This window comes from Amphiprion ocellaris, chromosome 24 (assembly GCF_022539595.1).
Source record: "Amphiprion ocellaris isolate individual 3 ecotype Okinawa chromosome 24, ASM2253959v1, whole genome shotgun sequence".
NCBI lineage: Eukaryota > Metazoa > Chordata > Actinopteri > Pomacentridae > Amphiprion > Amphiprion ocellaris.
The window spans coordinates 3,583,727-3,600,778 of NC_072789.1; the positions used below are offsets into that span (position 1 = coordinate 3,583,727).

Consider the following 17,052-nt stretch of genomic DNA (forward strand, 5'->3'; position numbering starts at 1 on the left):
TTTGCCACAGTCCCATAAAGACCCATACCATTCAATAATTAATTTCACTTCCCTATGTTTGTCCTCTTACATTCATATATTTCCACTTTAAATGCTCCAGCTTTCCCTCTCATTTCCTCCCAGCCTTGTTCTCTTGTGTAGACCTGCATGTACACTACTCATCACTGAGTGGTCGGGGGGGTGGGGGGTCACAGTTATCACCACATTAGGACCAATGTAAGTATTATAGAATGTCTGTGTCTGTGCACCTTAGGTGTTTTCCTACTACTGGTCAAAGTCACTTTAACCCTCCTGTCGTCCTGCAGGTCAAAACTGACCAGTTTTAAAGTTTGAAAATGTGGAAAAAAAATATTTTCACAGTGAAACTTCTCATGTCCACATGTTCAACATTTTTGGGAAATCTTTGAACATTTTTTTGGTGGGAAAAAAAAGAAACATCAACATCAACAAAAAAAATCTACCAAAATCCAGCGAATTTCGCTGGATATTTTTACTGTATTTTAAATATATTTTACTATATTTTTTACCATATTTTTACTATATTTTTACTGTATTTTTTAATATATTTTTACTGTATTTTTTTCAATATTTTTACTGTATTTTACTACACTATCGTGCAAAAGTTTGGGGTCACTTAGAAATGTCCTTATTTTCGAAAGAAAAGCAGTTTTTTTTCAGTGAAAATAGCATTAAATTAATCATAAATGCAGTCTAGACATTGTTAATGTGGCAAATGACTATTGTAGCTTGAAATTTTTAACATTTCCAGCAACCATCACTCCTGTGTTCTAATGCTACATTGTGTTAGCTAATGCTGTTGAAAGGCTCATTGATGATTAGAAAACCCTTGTGCTGTTATGTTAGCACATGGATAAAAGTGGGAGTTTTACTGGAAAACATGAAATTGTCTGAATGACCCCAAACTTTTGAACACTAATGTATAAACCTTGAACAGAAAAGTTGCTTTCATGATTAAATAAATGATCAAGAAAGTCTGACATGTTGTTTCAAGTGATCGTAATTCTCATCAACGCCCTCGTCATCCATTCCTCCACATCCCCGTCTGCATGGTTGTCAGGCAGGTATATTTAGGTTAACTGGGTGAATTCATGGGTGAAGACTGCAGAGCATCACTGCTCAGTCAGTCCAGCCGGACAGATGATCAGGATAAGAGCAAGAAACGTCTGCGTCCATCATTCTGTCGTTCACCAGCATGAAGAACATACATTATCATCTCATCACTGTGCTGTCAGCAGTCTACTCCAGTCCACACACACATTGCATGTAGCTGCACATGCTGTCACTGCTCTGATAAGATGTCCATTATGCTTCTTTCACTCTGACAGACAACATAAGCGGATTTTTAGGAGCATAAAATCACACAGAGTCCTGGTGCTGCTTCAGTGGCCCTGTGCTGGAATTCTTTTCTGTTTAATACACGATAAATCTGCTAAAGTTCAGAGGCAGGACCTGTTTTAAACCTCCTACCTCTTCTCACTTGCTTTCCACTATCATTTGTAGGGTCGCTGAAGCCTGAATCGTTCCCCACACTGGAGCAAACATCCTGCTCCACCTTGCTCTATTGAATTAAAAAAAACAAAACAAAACCTTAGCTTCTTAATAAATGGTGTGATTCTTACTTGTGATTCGTTATTTTAAAATACGTTGTTGCACCAGCCATACAACTATGTAATATTAACAAGAGAGCCAACAAGTAAAGTCATTGTTTTTCTTTAGTCGCTGATTATAATTTAGTCAATGAAAATTTAAAAGCAAAACCAAAAACAACTACAAGGGGTCCTCAGTTTACGATGTCCTTGACCTACAGTGTTTCGTCGTTACGTCAGAACTGGTTAAGTGGAGCTAGTTGGTGAGCGGACGAATACGTCATCATACGGCGCTATCAGACGGCTTTGTTCACATTGTCTGGTTGTACGCCACCTTGGATTGTGTTAAATTCACTAACTTTTTGCCCTTCATTATGGCTCCCAAGCGGAAGTCAGACTCTTCTGATGGCAAAGAAAATGGTGATGGTAAACTTAACCAGTCAGTCCAAAAATGAAATTAATTACTTATGACATTGTATCTGTGGTGTTTACAAAGTAGAGCCGTGCATCCAGAAAAGCACGAACGTGTGTAAAGCTAAACATCAAAATAGTGGACAGGAAGTAACAACTGTCAACAGACAACTTCAAAATAAAGGCTTTTTCAAAATAAAAGCACATAGATAATTCCACGTTAAGAGCAACATGCCATGGAAGTGAAATTAGATTTAATAAAATGCTCAGAACAGGACGAAACACCGACGAACAACGGCCTTATTAGATCAAGTTGTAAAAACAGTGGAACATTTTGTAATCTTCTTATAAAATGACTCATACATGCATGAAAGTCATTAGTATTCATGACTTTTATGAAGAACTGATCAATATCTTGATGCACGTATCGGCTTTGTTTACATTTTGTCCGGAGTTCCGACTTCCAGCGACAATTGACTTCCATCAATCTGTAGGAATGGAACTCTGACATAAGTCGAGGACCACCTGTATACGTATAATCAGACAAATGCAGAGTATTGGTCCGTTCATTGGTCCGGCTGATCGTCAGTCTGTCTCTATTCCAGATTTTTCCTATTGTTAAACATGCAGAAGATATAAGTCTCTAAAAACAGACCCCAAATACATAGTTTCTCTTTTGAAAAAGGGGCAGTAATTTCCTAAAACTGGGCACTGTCTTCTTTAGCAAATACTACTGAAACGGCACACAGTGGATTTTAGCTGTGGATTAACACACCGTTGCTGCTCGAGTAGTTCAGCACAGCAGAATAGTGCATGTGGGATTTATAATTAACTAACGAGAAGTTGTACTGAATGAACGTGTCACCAAGTGCAACAGCACAGGTCACTGAGGTCTTTTCTAAAAGATCTGAACAAAATGTAACAACCGCATAGAAATGTATTCTATCAGGTTTTACTTGTTAGCAGAAGGTCACATTCATTGTTAGATTTAATTCTTTTATGAGAGTTTTTGGACAATAGGAAAGGTTTTTTAAAAATCTCACCAACCTTTGAAACTTACTTCTGTGTGTGTGGAAACTTGGTATGAAACATTATAGATTTTCTTCTGTGCAGAATCTGCAGCTCAAGTGTTTCTCATTGAAAGCTCCTTATATACGCGCACACACACACACACACGCACACACACACACACGCACACACACACACACGCACACACGCACGCACGCACGCACGCACGCACGCACGCACGCACGCACGCACGCACGCACGCACACACACACACACACACACCCCAAGTATTAGCCTTGGGAAAGTTGAAAGAGATTTTTTTTTAAAAAAAGTAATAATTTTCGCAAAGAACAGAACCAGGCGACCGACAACCAAAGATATACAACAGCATCTGTAGTTGGAGTTTAGCTGTATCCTTCAGTTCAACTATGTTAATGTTATCAACAGCTCTGTCCTTCAAACCAAACTTTACTTCTAAAACACGGGATTCATGTCAGCCATATATTTCTATTTCTGCCACACACACAAATGGCAGCGCTCTGAACACGATTCTTCATTACATTCATAATAGGGCTGGGACTAATGCGTTGATTTAGATTAATTAATTACAGAAAAAGTAACACGGTAAAAGCAATAACGCATTTAATCACACCTTTGTCAGTTGCCTAATGTCCGGCACACCGGTAATTCTGATGCACACTCCAGCCCAGTAGGTGGCAGACAATACAACGAGCTTAATCAAACATTTAAAAAAGCACCACAGTAAAGAGCACAAGGATTTTTTTTAGCCACAGGGCAGAAAGATGAAAGGAGCCGACAGGAATCACTTCTGGAGTCATTCCAGAAACGAGGTAAACTTCCACCAGACAACGTGAAAGCTAAAGGGATTTCTGAGAAGTTGCTCAACTTCATCGATGACCAAGTGTTATTGGTTGTAGAAAACAAAGGATTTCGCATTATGATTTACCATCCAGGAGATATTTATCAGAGACTGCGCTACCTGAACTATACAACCGAGTGTCAACAAAGTTAGCTGAGAAGTTAACCCTCCTGTCGTCCTCCAGGTCAAATTGACCTGTTTTAAAGTTTGAAAATGTGGAGGAAAAAAAATTTCACAGTGAAACTTCTGATGTCCACATTTTCAACATTTTTGGGAAATCTTTGAACATTTTTTGGTAGAAAAAAAGAAATGTTAAAAATGTTGCTTAAGAACATTCACATAAAAATCAACCAAAATCCAGAGAAATTCGCAGGATTTTGGTTGATTTTTTTTGTGAATGTTCTTAAAGAAAATATTAGAAGTTTTACTGATATATATGTAATCACTAGATATTTTTAGAATTTTTTGGGAAGATTTTTACTCGTTTTTTGAAAATATTTACAAGAATCTTCTTGCCAAATTTGGGGGATTTTTTAAAATAAAACTTTTAAGGGAAACTTTTAAGGAATTATTGTAATTTTCTTCCTGAAGGTTTTGCAAATTTTCAGAAATGTGGGGAATTTTTTGGTACCTGTAAATGAGGACAACAGGAGGGTTAAAAGGAGTTCCAGCCCTTTTGGGACATACATACATACATTCGTACATATCATACTTTCCTGTAGAGAGGAGTTTATTACAGCCTCATATAAAATCAATAATAATGATAATAATATGAGAGCAAACAGAGCTCTGGTATCGGTATCGGCAGGTATCCAAATTCAGGTATCGGGATCAGATCAGAAGTGAAAAAATGTGGACAGGTGCATCACTAGTACTGCAGTATCTATGTTTAGAAATGCATTCTGTTTTATCCGCTCATAGAAAAGACCACATGCAGAACAAAACACAAATCTGGGACTAATCTGGCATTAGAACGCCCTACTTTAGCTCTTTTTTAAAAATAAATTTTGGTCACACACCTGTCTGAGCACTAGGGCCTGACCAATATGAATTTTTTGAGGCCGATGCAGGTTCCCATATTTGGCAGAAAAGAATTCCAATAACCAATTAATCGGCCGATTAATTTAAAATATATATAATGAATAAAATTGCTTCTTTTTTGGTCCCTTAACGCTTACAACAACACAGATATGAATTACAGGCAGAACATTTTACTGTTTTATAATACTTTGTCCTTTAGTATTTGTTTAATTTTCACTATGATGCTGAACATTTAATCCATTGTTCATGTGCATGCAGCGGGAATCTGTATGGATTATGAGTAAGCTTCCTTTACAGCACTGGAAGACGTTTTAAAGTTTAAAAAAATAAATCAAACACGTGACTACAACAGCTACTGTCACAGCCTATTTTAACTTAATCATATTAATGTAAAAAACACCAATTAAAACCAGTGGACTACTCACCATTTTTCATCCGAGAATGAGAAATCCTGCAGCTGTTGAATGCTTCTGTTGTCCTGTTGTCTCATTGGGCTGCCATGTGTCCTGAAAAACATGAACAGAAGTAAAAAGCTGATTAATCACTTATTTCTAAAGTTCAGTAAAGGACTTGAACTTGTTCAGTTAAATGCAACTTCTTAACAACTACAAGAAGAAAAAAGAAAGAAGGAACCTGAAAGCAAACACAACTTTGACAAGTAAACACTTTTTAAACAGCTCGGATCAAATCCCTCTCAGTGGAACCTGATCATGTTTAGTTTCTCGAACTTCTCGCAAAGTTTGATCAGTTACAACATCCCCTTTCACACTATCAATGAAGAGTGTTTCAAACAGCAGAGGTGAGACTATAGAAGAGACGGCGTTGTCTGCTGTTCACCTGCCATCAGCGCTCAGCCTTGAACAGGAGGAAAACTTGCTTCACTTAACTTTTGTCACATCAAAAGCAAGAATAAAAAAGGAAAAGGAACAGAGATTCTTGTCAAGTGGAGACATAATATTAATTCTTCCTCGTTCAAACACAAAACCTTAGTTAAAGAAACCCTTTGGGGTCAGAATTTCTGTCTTTATACATCTGCAGAGTTGTTGCTTCTGTGTTTTTCTGTCAGTAAGAGATGCTGCTGTTAATTAAGATGTGTGCATTTTGTATATTTGTATAATTACTCGTTAAGCAGTACAATAAACACTATATTCATTGCATCAAATGGCTGAACAGTCCAAAGGCCAAAACTTTACTTCAATAACATGAGAAGAAAAATAAGGAAAGTCACATTTTAGAGGCTATAACCATCAACTTTTTAATGTTTTTGCTTTAACCCTCCTGTTGTCCTCATTTACGGGCACCAAAAAATATCGTTTCTTTGTCTGAAAAAAATCCAGAAATTCTACAAAAAAAAATGCCCAAAATTTCCAATAATTCCTTAAAAGTTTCCCTTAAAAGTTTTATTTTTAAAAAATCCCACAAATTTGGCAAGAAAATTCTTTTAAATATTTTCAAAAAATGAGTAAAAATCTTCCAAAAAGTCCTAAAAATATCTAAAGTGATTCCATATATATCAGTAAAAATTCTAATATTTTCTTTAAGAACATTCACAAAAAAATCAACCAAAATCCAGTGAATTTCGCTGGATTTTGGTTGATTTTTTGTGAATGTTCTTAAGAAACATTTTTAACATTTCTTTTTTCCACCAAAAAATGTTCAAAAATTTCCCAAAAATGCTGAAAATGTGGACATCAGAAGTTTCACTGTGAAAATATATTTTTTTCCCACATTTTCAAACTTTAAAACGAGTCAATTTTGACCTGCAAGACGGCACGAGGGTTAATTAAAAGTTAAAATATAATATTTTGTCTTGTTTTTGTTGTGTTTTTGTCTTTTTTAATGATTTTATAAATGTTTTCTTTCTTTTTATAATTGTGTTTTCATCTGCTGTTTTAATGTCCTTGTGAAGCACTTTGAATCACCTTGTTGTTGAAATGTGCTATATAAATAAACTAACTTTAACTTTAACTTTTTTTATCTGACTTTTGTCGTTTTGATCATATAGTGAAAACTGGCCCGTCCGCTTGAGATCAAACTGGGCTGAATGTGGCCCCTGAACTAAAATGAGTTTGACACCTCTGCCTTAAAGCTTCACTGACAGCAGAACGCCTACAAGTAACTTATTACGACAGTCTGAACAGCTGATCACAGAGCAGCTGGAGGTTCAGGGACTATCAGTCATGTTAACAATTTATCCTGGTGGCTCAAGGTCCTCCAACAAACAGACGACCTGTAAAAGTTCCACCTAACTCAAAAAAAAAAAATAAACAAAATCGAACATATTTCCACTAAAAAAGGCAGTTTAAAGACTTCTCCACCTCAGCAACCTCGCTGAGAGATGTGTTTTCTCTCTCATCTCACATGCCTAATTTCCACCGCCGCTCTTTTCTACTACCAATACACACTCGCACAAACACACACACTAACAAAAGCTTCATTCACAACCTCTCCATCTTCTACTTCGCCTTCTCCACCGCCGTCTCACTCCCCCGTCTCTACCTCCATCCTCTTGTCTCACCCAAGGTCTTGGAGAATAATAGCAAAAGATTAGCATTCGCCTTCTTGTGGTGTGGTATGAGCCAGTACACACAAACACACAAACACACACAGGCTGCGGCAAGGCCACTTGCTTAGACCTCCCAGAGTTAATTAAGGTGAAGCCATTGTGACTGTGGCGCTGTCACACCTACATGTAACCGTATGTAACACACATAATTACTCATTTATATTTCTAAAGCCTGTAAACTGCAAAGACATTCACATCAGTGTTTTATATTATTAGGACAATCAGTTTATCAGTCCACACAACTATCTGATCAACAAATCACAAGTATAAAATCAGCACCAGGGAAAGACTGGCCAAATCAGGGGTGTCAAACATGTGGCCCGCGGGCCAAAAGCAGCCCTCCAGAGGGTCCAATCCGGCCCTCAGAGTGTAAAAATTACAGAGAAGACATTATCTGCAAAATGTAAATTTGTTAAACTATAAATTTAAAATAATTTCTAGACCATGACAAGTTGTTTTGATCATCAACTAAAATACTAGATTGTTCATTGTTCTTTTGTCGCTTCGTGTCTCATTTTTGGAACATTTTGTCTTGTTTTTTGTCACGCTTTTTGTCTGACTGTTGTCGTTTGTCTCATGTTCTTAAAGAAAATATTAGAACTTTTACTGATGTATATGGAACCACATTAGATATTTTTAGGATTCTTTTGGAAGATGTTTATTAATTTTTGAAAATATTTACAATCATATTTTTTTATTTTCTAAATTTGGATTTCTTACCAAATTTGGGGATTTTTTAAAATACAATTTTTAAGGGAACCTTTTAAGGAATTATTGGAATTTTCTTCCTGAAGATTTTACAATTTTTTTATAAATTTAGTGATTTTTTTTCTGAATTTTTTGATTTTTTTCAGAGAAAAGAACAATATTTTTTGGTACCTGTAAATGAAGACAACAGGAGGGTTAATTACCCCTACAACATTCCTATACTGCTTCCTGGAAGGGGATTCCTTCACTCCTTATACTGGGATTGAATTCCATCCTGGAAAGTTCTGTACTTTTATCAAGTAATGTGCTTAATGTTTTACTGACAGTTTCTTCTGGAAAACCAACCATCCAAAGCCATAAAATATTCCATTCTTATCTTGAGTAAGTCCTTATATGTTTGCCATTTTTCCAAAACAAATTACTTGAGACCAGCCAGTTCTCAAAATAGTTACTCATTAATCAACTAATTCATCGACTAATTGGTGGATCATAAATATCCACATCAAATTCCATTAACACACCTGTCAAAATATGATGCATCATACACAGGACAAGTGTTTGATTGGTGGATTGACATTTCTCCAGCGTGATAACATGTATCACATATCAGGAACAGATCAATATCACAGAGGAAATCTATGAGAAGCACAAACATTTCAATCAGATTTACTGCATGTGAATTACTCTAAGTACAGCTGTTGTCTCAGTGGGGAGCTTCAGTGCTTCACCACGGCCGAAATCCTCATTTCAGAAGCTTTTCCACCTTGATGAGAATAAACAGAGTCATTTTAAAATCTATTTTGCCATTGAAGACCTCCCCCAGCTTGTTTGACCTCCTCCTGCTCCTCTCTCGCTATCATTTCTTTTAATATCTCACAGATGGTTTCACTTATTAAATAGAAAAGTAAATCAATAGGATGTCAATGCCTGTCTGACAGCCGGCTCGTGTGGGTGTGTGTGACAGAAAGAAGTGACGGTATTATTCAGCCAACAACCTTTTCTCTCTCTCAAACACACACACACACACACACACACACACACCCGTAGTGTGTGCGTGTGCGTGTGTGTGTGTGTGTGTGTGTGTGTGTGTATGTGTGTGGGAGCGACAAAGAGGCCGAGAGCAGGCGATGGTTATCAGCGTCTGTAGGAAATTAAAGGGATGGTCCGGTGTTAATATGCAGATATGCAGATTGGCGATACAGGCCTCTCACTGTCTGTCAAACACACACACCTAGAGGCAGGTACAGTGTGCGACGGTGGTGTGTGTCAGTGTGTAACAGCAGATGGGATGAGCTGGTTGATTAATCTCCATGACATGAATACCAAATCAGAGGCCAAAAAGTGTGTGTGTGTGTGTGTGTGTGTGTGTGTGTGTGTGTGTGTGTGTGTGTGTGTGTGTGTGTGTGTGTGTGTGTGTGTGTGTGTGTGAAGCAAACATCAATTCTGCATTTGATTAGATCATGTTTCAGAATCCATTTCACATAAAAGTTAGCATTTTAACTGAATTGATTACACAAACATATGTAAAGATTATTTAGTCTCAAATTTCAAATAATCCATGTACAAAATACTAAAACATGCACTTGTTGTGTAAATGTTCTTGTCCTGAGACCAAATCTAAAAAAAACTAGGAGAAAAGAATGTTTGAAAATATTTTTTAAAAATACCAAGTAAGTCTGGAGTTCCCACTAAAATGCCATTTTTCTCTTGTCCCACCCCTCTGATGACCAAACTGAATCTCAAATAAAACAGCTAAAATGAAATTTAAATCTGCTTTTTTGGTTTAATTTTTTTTCATTGATGTCTCCTGTGATTGTGGGAAAATTTTCTTAATCAACATAATATTTTAAAGAATAATTATTATGCATGGTACGTGTCCCACAACATGTTAGCATAACCCTGTTGATGACATTTTTGTCGCTTCATGTCTTGTTTTGTCATTTTGTGTCTTGTTTTTGTCATTTTGTGTCTCGTTTTGTTTGGTGTCTTGTTTCTGTCATTTTCTGTCTCGTTTTTGTCATTTTCTGTCTCGTTTTTGTCGTTTTGTGTCTTGTTTTTGTCATTTTCTGTCTAATCGTGGGAACATGTTTTGTAATCAACAAAATATTTTAAATAATAATTATTATGTGTGTGTCCCACAACAACCCTGTTAGCATAACCTTTTATCTGGTAGAAGAAGAAGAAAACAGTGAATCACATGGGACACTGGAATTACCATCATTAAACAGTTTTCCTAAGGAATGGGTTGAGCAAAGCTATGTCCTCTCTTCTATTTTTCATATTTTCATAACATTGTCAGCCTTTATTGAATGTCTCACTCACTCTTTCCTTGACTGTTTTCCATCCGTCAGTTTGTCCAAATATATACTCTAACGTAAGCAACTTTCCACTGCAAGAACTCCGGACAAGCAACAACAATGACACCAGTGTGCCAAAACAATAACAAATCCTAGTTACCAGACGGAAGTTCTACAAGTGTGTACGGGTTCGTTATTACAGCCTCAATGGTGAAAATGTTGTCGCTTCAATCAAACAAAACAGCCCTGGGGTTGCTCTGACGGTTGGACATGCAACAAGGAGTCTTGCTAGTCTTCTAGTACTTCTACCAAAAATGTCCCATTAGTTTTTTTCCCTAAATGGACACTGGGTTGGACCAATGGAATCTTTGAAGTAGGGCTGGCCAGAATAGCAATTTCTGGGCTCTGGATATTCAGCTATATATAATATTTGGATTGGTCCAGATTGTCACGTCCGACGGGGGGACAGACGAATTGACGAGTTGAATACTGATCATGCGACATCGTCCGACGGAGGGGTTGCAATCTGAATATTCAGATCTCAAAATAAATATTCGGGTACCACTGTCACAAACGAATATTCAGATATTTGGGCCCAGACCTACTTTGAACCCCTTCCTCTTTAGAACCAGTGCCTTCATTAACGGTTTGCCATTAATTACACCAAAAAAACAACAGGCCCTTCAGGCAGACGGTGCCAAATGTGAAAACAATCACTGATATGTTGCTGTAGGAGCTTCTTCAGCAGCCGTTCAGGAGGATGAGGACAGAACAGAGAGGAGAAGTTGTGGAAAGTTGACAGCTTGGTTTACCAACATGTCACAAGACTATGATGATGAGAACATTACGATCAAACAAATTCTGCCCTCTTCCACTCTGCCTTAATTTGATTAACCTGCTACTTTAATGAATGGAGGTGTAGGTTGCCAGGTAGAGTGACTAGCTCAGACAATCAGTAAACATCTGACAGCAACACCAAGCCACAACTTTTATGTTTGGACTAAAAATACCTTTTAGGTGCCACTGACACATTGTCTTATTGGCAGAATTATTCTGTTAACCATCATTCAGCAACATTAACAGCTGTAGTGTTTGTGGTTTTGTTCATTTATTCATGAGGTAATAGGGAGGACAGATGTCTGGGAGCCAGACAGTTCATGCTTTTATCTGGAAGGCAGCGATCATCTGATCAATCACTGATCGTATCGACTCTCCCACATACACAGGATGACTTCACTTGTTTTCACTTCACATGTGTGCTTTCTACTCGACACTACATGTCCTGGAAAAACCCCAATCATCTGATCAATCATTTAGCATGTCTACTTTCACTCTCCCTCACACACACTTGCTTGTTTGTGGATGTATTGCAGCAGAGTGTACAATTCTGCCACTTTTTAAAGGTATTCATCAAGTTTCCTCTCTTAATCTTTCTTCTTAATCATTACAGGCTGTTTTTAGGGAATGGTATGATTGGTAAACATGGACAGGGGAGCACTAACACATAATACTAGGCCTGATTTATTTATTCATTGTTGTCCCAGTCCAACCCTGAGGTAAGCAAACACTAATGAACATCAGATACCAGAAGCAGAACTTACATCATCTTTATTGATCTGGATGATTTGGCAGCAAATGTGGTTATTGGTAGTTTTGATAATATACGATATTTTGAAATGATACGTGTTTTATGTGAACTAACAATTATTATTTTATATATTATCTCAGCATAACATTACTGATTCACAGTAAACTCTCCATATTTTAAACTATCCATGTTTCAGGTGCTTTCTGAAACACTCTAGTGACGCTCTTTTGATCTTCGCTGCCATTTATGTGAAAGTAGCCGAAGAAAAACAGAAAATACCACATATTCCTTCATGTGCACCACTTCTTCTAGCTAAGCCTCACATTATACACACTCAGCGTGCAGCAGGAAAACATACAAGCAGAACATGTGCTGACGGAAAGAAAGAATCTCAGCTGTGATGTCTGATGAATGGTTGGTGTGGAAGTTTATGCAAATGTTGAATGTGAGGATGGAGTCAATGAATGAGGAGTAAACTAGGGTTAAAATGCCTCTGGTGACATCAAAGGTCCTTCTCCACTAAACACAAAACAAAACTCTCTCGTATTGTTAATCAGGCCACCAGAATCATTGGTTTTTGCACCCCTGTTGTCTTTCTGGTGCTTTTTGCTGCTCAGCATTCAGAGGCCTTCAGCACATTATTAAATGTTCACAGTTCAAATTTGCACTTTTTCAAGAGGGAAACTCAACACTCTAAAGGTTCTGTGATGTCGAGAAAATCAACTTGTGGCGGCTAAAGCTTTCCATCATTTCCAAAGGTCCCACTGCAATGACCACCCTGAACAAAATGAAATAAGACACTGAACAGTACATGTGTTTTATATCAGCTGCTGTTTCTTTTTAACATTTTCTTTAGATGTCTATAGGTTGTGAGCTTGTGTCCTAAGTGCTTTTTACTACATTTTGCTGCTGTGTGCTTTTATTTAAGTAGGATTTCTGATGCACAAGCTTAGCCTGTAAGGGAGTATTTTATAGGACTAGATGTTGATATCCCTATACTTTTTCCCACCACTGACTGTTTCTGACCTGTTAATTCCCTGTTCATGCTCTTCTGTTTTCCATCACCTTCAGGATAGTAACACCTCTGAAAGAACGTTACTGACAGCAGAGAAAACAAACATGACAAGAGGTATGTAGACTGTACGTAACAAAGGCATTTCGAATATAAAAAAATGCGACGGAGTGACAAAAACGTTCACGTACGCAAAAGAAAATGACACCCCTTTGTGACACAGCTTATCTTTACCGTGCGAGTTTCCATACGTTTCTATCAACAAGAACTCCAAAAGCAGGAAGCGTAAAGCAACGTGAGCGACACATTTAGACGGAGAGACAAAAGCGAGTGAGAAAAACACGAGTGAAAATGATTCAGAAGAGCGGCGATAAGGAGAACTGAAAAGAAAGAAAGTGAGTCCGGGCCACAATGTTGTTATTACGGATTGATATACTCTTCAGGTCCCTTTTATTCAAACAGCTCACCTCTCAAAATCAGATGCTCAAAGCTCTTTTGATGACTACTTTGAGCTGAATGTGTGTTATTGCAGGTATTACATGAAATTGCCCGTGTTAGGTGAAGGGGATTATGGTGCTTTTGGGTCAATACTTCCTCTGAGCTGTTTGGCTGCTGGAGCTGAGGAGCGATTAGGCCTTTGTCTGTCAATCCGACTTCATAGAGGCGGTTATCACACACGCGAGCAGATACACATAACCACCACCTACCGACGCACACACTCGTGCGGTGATTACGGCCTTAGGTATATCAGGCCCATTCAGTATGCTGAGAGGTGTCAGAGCCCACGTGCACGCTCAGCTTTTTGGGTGGCAGGTGAAAGATGAAAGTGTAGAGCTGAGTGGAAATGATGACTTGATAAGCTGAAATGTCAAAAAAAAGAAAGACTAAAAAGGTATTTGGCAGTTTACAGTTGGTTCTATTTTCCTCCAGACTTCTCTGAATGGACTTTCCATAGCAGGTATAATGCAGTAAGAAGTCCCTTTTGAGTTTATATGCATTTTTATTCTGTTAACCCTTAGATGGACCCCACACTCTTCCTTAAGTGGAGAATCAATGTGTTTTTATGCGATTTCTGCCATTTTAGTAAAGAATAATCATTTGTATTATTGTTTGCATTATATTTTTGTCAATGCAAGAATGATTTTATGTTTGAAATGAGTTTATTTTTCACTTTATAACAGATTTTGAACATTTTGATGATTGAAAAAGAAGAAAATTCCACAGAACAGCAATAGAGGAATCCATTTTGTTGACATTTTTCCACACTTTTCCTGATGTCAGTGATAAAGAGCTTGGGGTAGTAATACAAATATCACACTTTGTTTAAAAGTATTAAAAGGCAACTTAAAAATTTAAATGGAATGATACTAAAAACATGTTTTTTGAGCTACTTATGCATCTAAGGGTTAATGATTCATTTCACAGCTTTTCCTTCTTATACTGCTTGTGATATAAACAGCAAATATGACTCATGCAGCATAATGTTTAATGAGTTTTGCAGGATTTTTAGCCACTTTAATAAATGTGCAAGAATATGTAATTATTTATGACGATTTCCTGTCATGCGATCATTGGTTTAATTACTAACGAAGAGCAAGACAGAGTTGGATTTGGCTCATTCACATATTGGTCATCAATCTGAAATGACAACAAATGTCTGGACCTGCATCTTTTGCAGCCATTTCTCTTCTTTACGCATACATTTACAACAAGAATACAACATTTGGATCAGTTAAGTAACCATCCAGGTGGTGCTTTAGGAATGTATAAGCCACAATATCCAGACTTTAGGGTTCTGCTATGGGCTAAGCTTAATGCTGCATAATGTTGGAAAAACTGATATTATGAGAATGTTTTTCAGTGCAAAATTTAATCTAATATGAAAAAATCTAAATAGAAAAAGACTGGGAGGAAGTGGAATCGCATAGAAAAAAAGACTGTTCTTTCCATGAATGGAGTTTTTCTTCCCTGATGTTCCAAGATGACGATGAGGATTCATGGGTTCACACTGAGAATGAGTGGATCAGGGAGCATGAGATGGATTGTCCTCCACAGAGTCCAGACCTCAGTCCCACTGAGAACCTTTGGGATGTTCTGGAGAAGACTTTGTCCAACTCTCCCATCATGAGTGTAAGATCTTGGCAAAACGTTAATGTATCTCTGGACAGAAATAAATGCTGTAACATTGCAGAAACGATCCCATGGTGAACGTATGCTGTTCTCACAGCTAAAGGAGGTCCAATGCGACTCCAGAGAAACTGGATACTTGTGTTAAAGCCTCGCTGCCAGGTAAACGGCCACGTCTTTCAAAACCCTCACCTCCAGTTGGTGTTTCCTTCTTTCCATGAAAAGGTTTAAAGTCTCAAGTTCAAGCAGAGACGACTTCTCAGACTTAACAAAGCACCTCTGATATTACACAGCTCTGTTCACCAGCACAGTAGTTTCCACTGACTGCTAAACTGATCTTGATGTGTAAAATGTGTGTCCTTTTATTGGACATCTGATCCATATTATTAAATAAACAACGTTTAGAATTAGAAGTTAGCTGCACCTATAAGAGTAGTAACACTGCAGCTCCTTTTCATGTCTATCTTTGCACACAAACTAATTATTATTTAACTGCTTTAATCAAGTAATATGGAGGCTATTAGCTTTATCCTTGGTGGTTTAATTTTTTTCAACACTTTTTCACAAAGGTATCTGAATTAATGGGATAATGAAGTATTGCGGCTGAAAAAAAAACACACCCCGAGCTTTTTATTTTGGATTCTATTAATGTACTTGTTTGCAAGTCTCTCTTGTATTCACAGTGCACGAGCCGGGCTAGAGTGATGTTATTAGGAGGCCTAGTCAGGCTCACAGTAGGGGCTGAGCTGACTGGTATGGTGATTTCCACTTTACTTTGTGTGGGTTAATGAAAAAAAAAGGAAAAAAAAAAGCTGAAAACCCTGAGCCTAATGGGATTTGGTGATAAGAAATTACCAGCGCCAGGTCCTTCTCCTTTGTCTCTAGCTGGGAGTTCAGTGGCTGAGCCAATAAGAGAGAGCTCAGGGCCTCGGTTACCGTAGAGACGAGAGAACACAGGCCACGGCGTCGCCATGGTAAACGGGAGCTGTTTGTCAAAGTTCTTTTGACACACAAACACGCACATGCACACACACACACACACGGAGTACTGTACATACACAAGTGCCGTCTGTGTCCAACGCTGCTTTTTCTCAAATGACAATTACAATTCAAGCTGAAGTTTAATTCAGAGACAAAAAGAAACAGAGGACAGAAATGACAAGCAGCGACTGGCAGGAATTCCCCTTAACGCTCCGGAAAGGAAAACGATATGCCTCACAGAGTATAGGTCCAGAGCTGGAGTGGATTTATGTTTTCAACACAAATTTAAAGCTGGAGCTTCAGGATGCGGGAATGTTCTGTCCACTGAGTTTAGGAAAACTGTAATTCCCCACAACACTGAAAGCCAACAAAGGGGCAAAAGACTTGTTAGACAGAGCATCTAAGGAGTTGCTTGACCGTCCATTTGGATGATCATTGGACATAAGATCTGATATTTCAACAATTTTCTGATCATTGTTTGTATTTTTAAACAAACTGATTTCTGCTAAAAATGAAAATGCACTACTTTAGCTCTAATAGTGACCATCCTGTGGTCTGTAATATTGAATCCTGTGACATTTTCTGATTGATTACACATCTCAAATAAAGGCAAATCAACATTTATGAATAAACAGCAAAAAGTGCTCTTTTTTGTACAACATACTTAAAGGCGTTTTAGTTTAATTTTGTGTTGCAGGTTGTGTTTTTTTTTTTTTATTTTGACACCAGGATTTTTGATGTATGTCAGTTCCAAATATCACTTATTGGTCTCCTTATCGTCCACATCACTCGACCATTATTATTATTATTGCCTTTATTTCACCAG

General features: G+C 37.7%; 1 long non-coding RNA gene across 3 annotated transcripts in view; it reads right to left on the minus strand.

Annotated features, from left to right (window-relative positions):
* Positions 1–17,052, minus strand: part of LOC118471517 (uncharacterized) — a 105,394-nt gene that overhangs the window by 23,451 nt on the left and 64,891 nt on the right. For all 3 annotated transcript variants that reach the window (XR_004848841.2, XR_004848840.2, XR_008600701.1), the window contains one exon: positions 5,373–5,453. This is a non-coding gene — a long non-coding RNA (uncharacterized LOC118471517). The remainder of the gene's footprint in view (positions 1–5,372; positions 5,454–17,052) is intronic.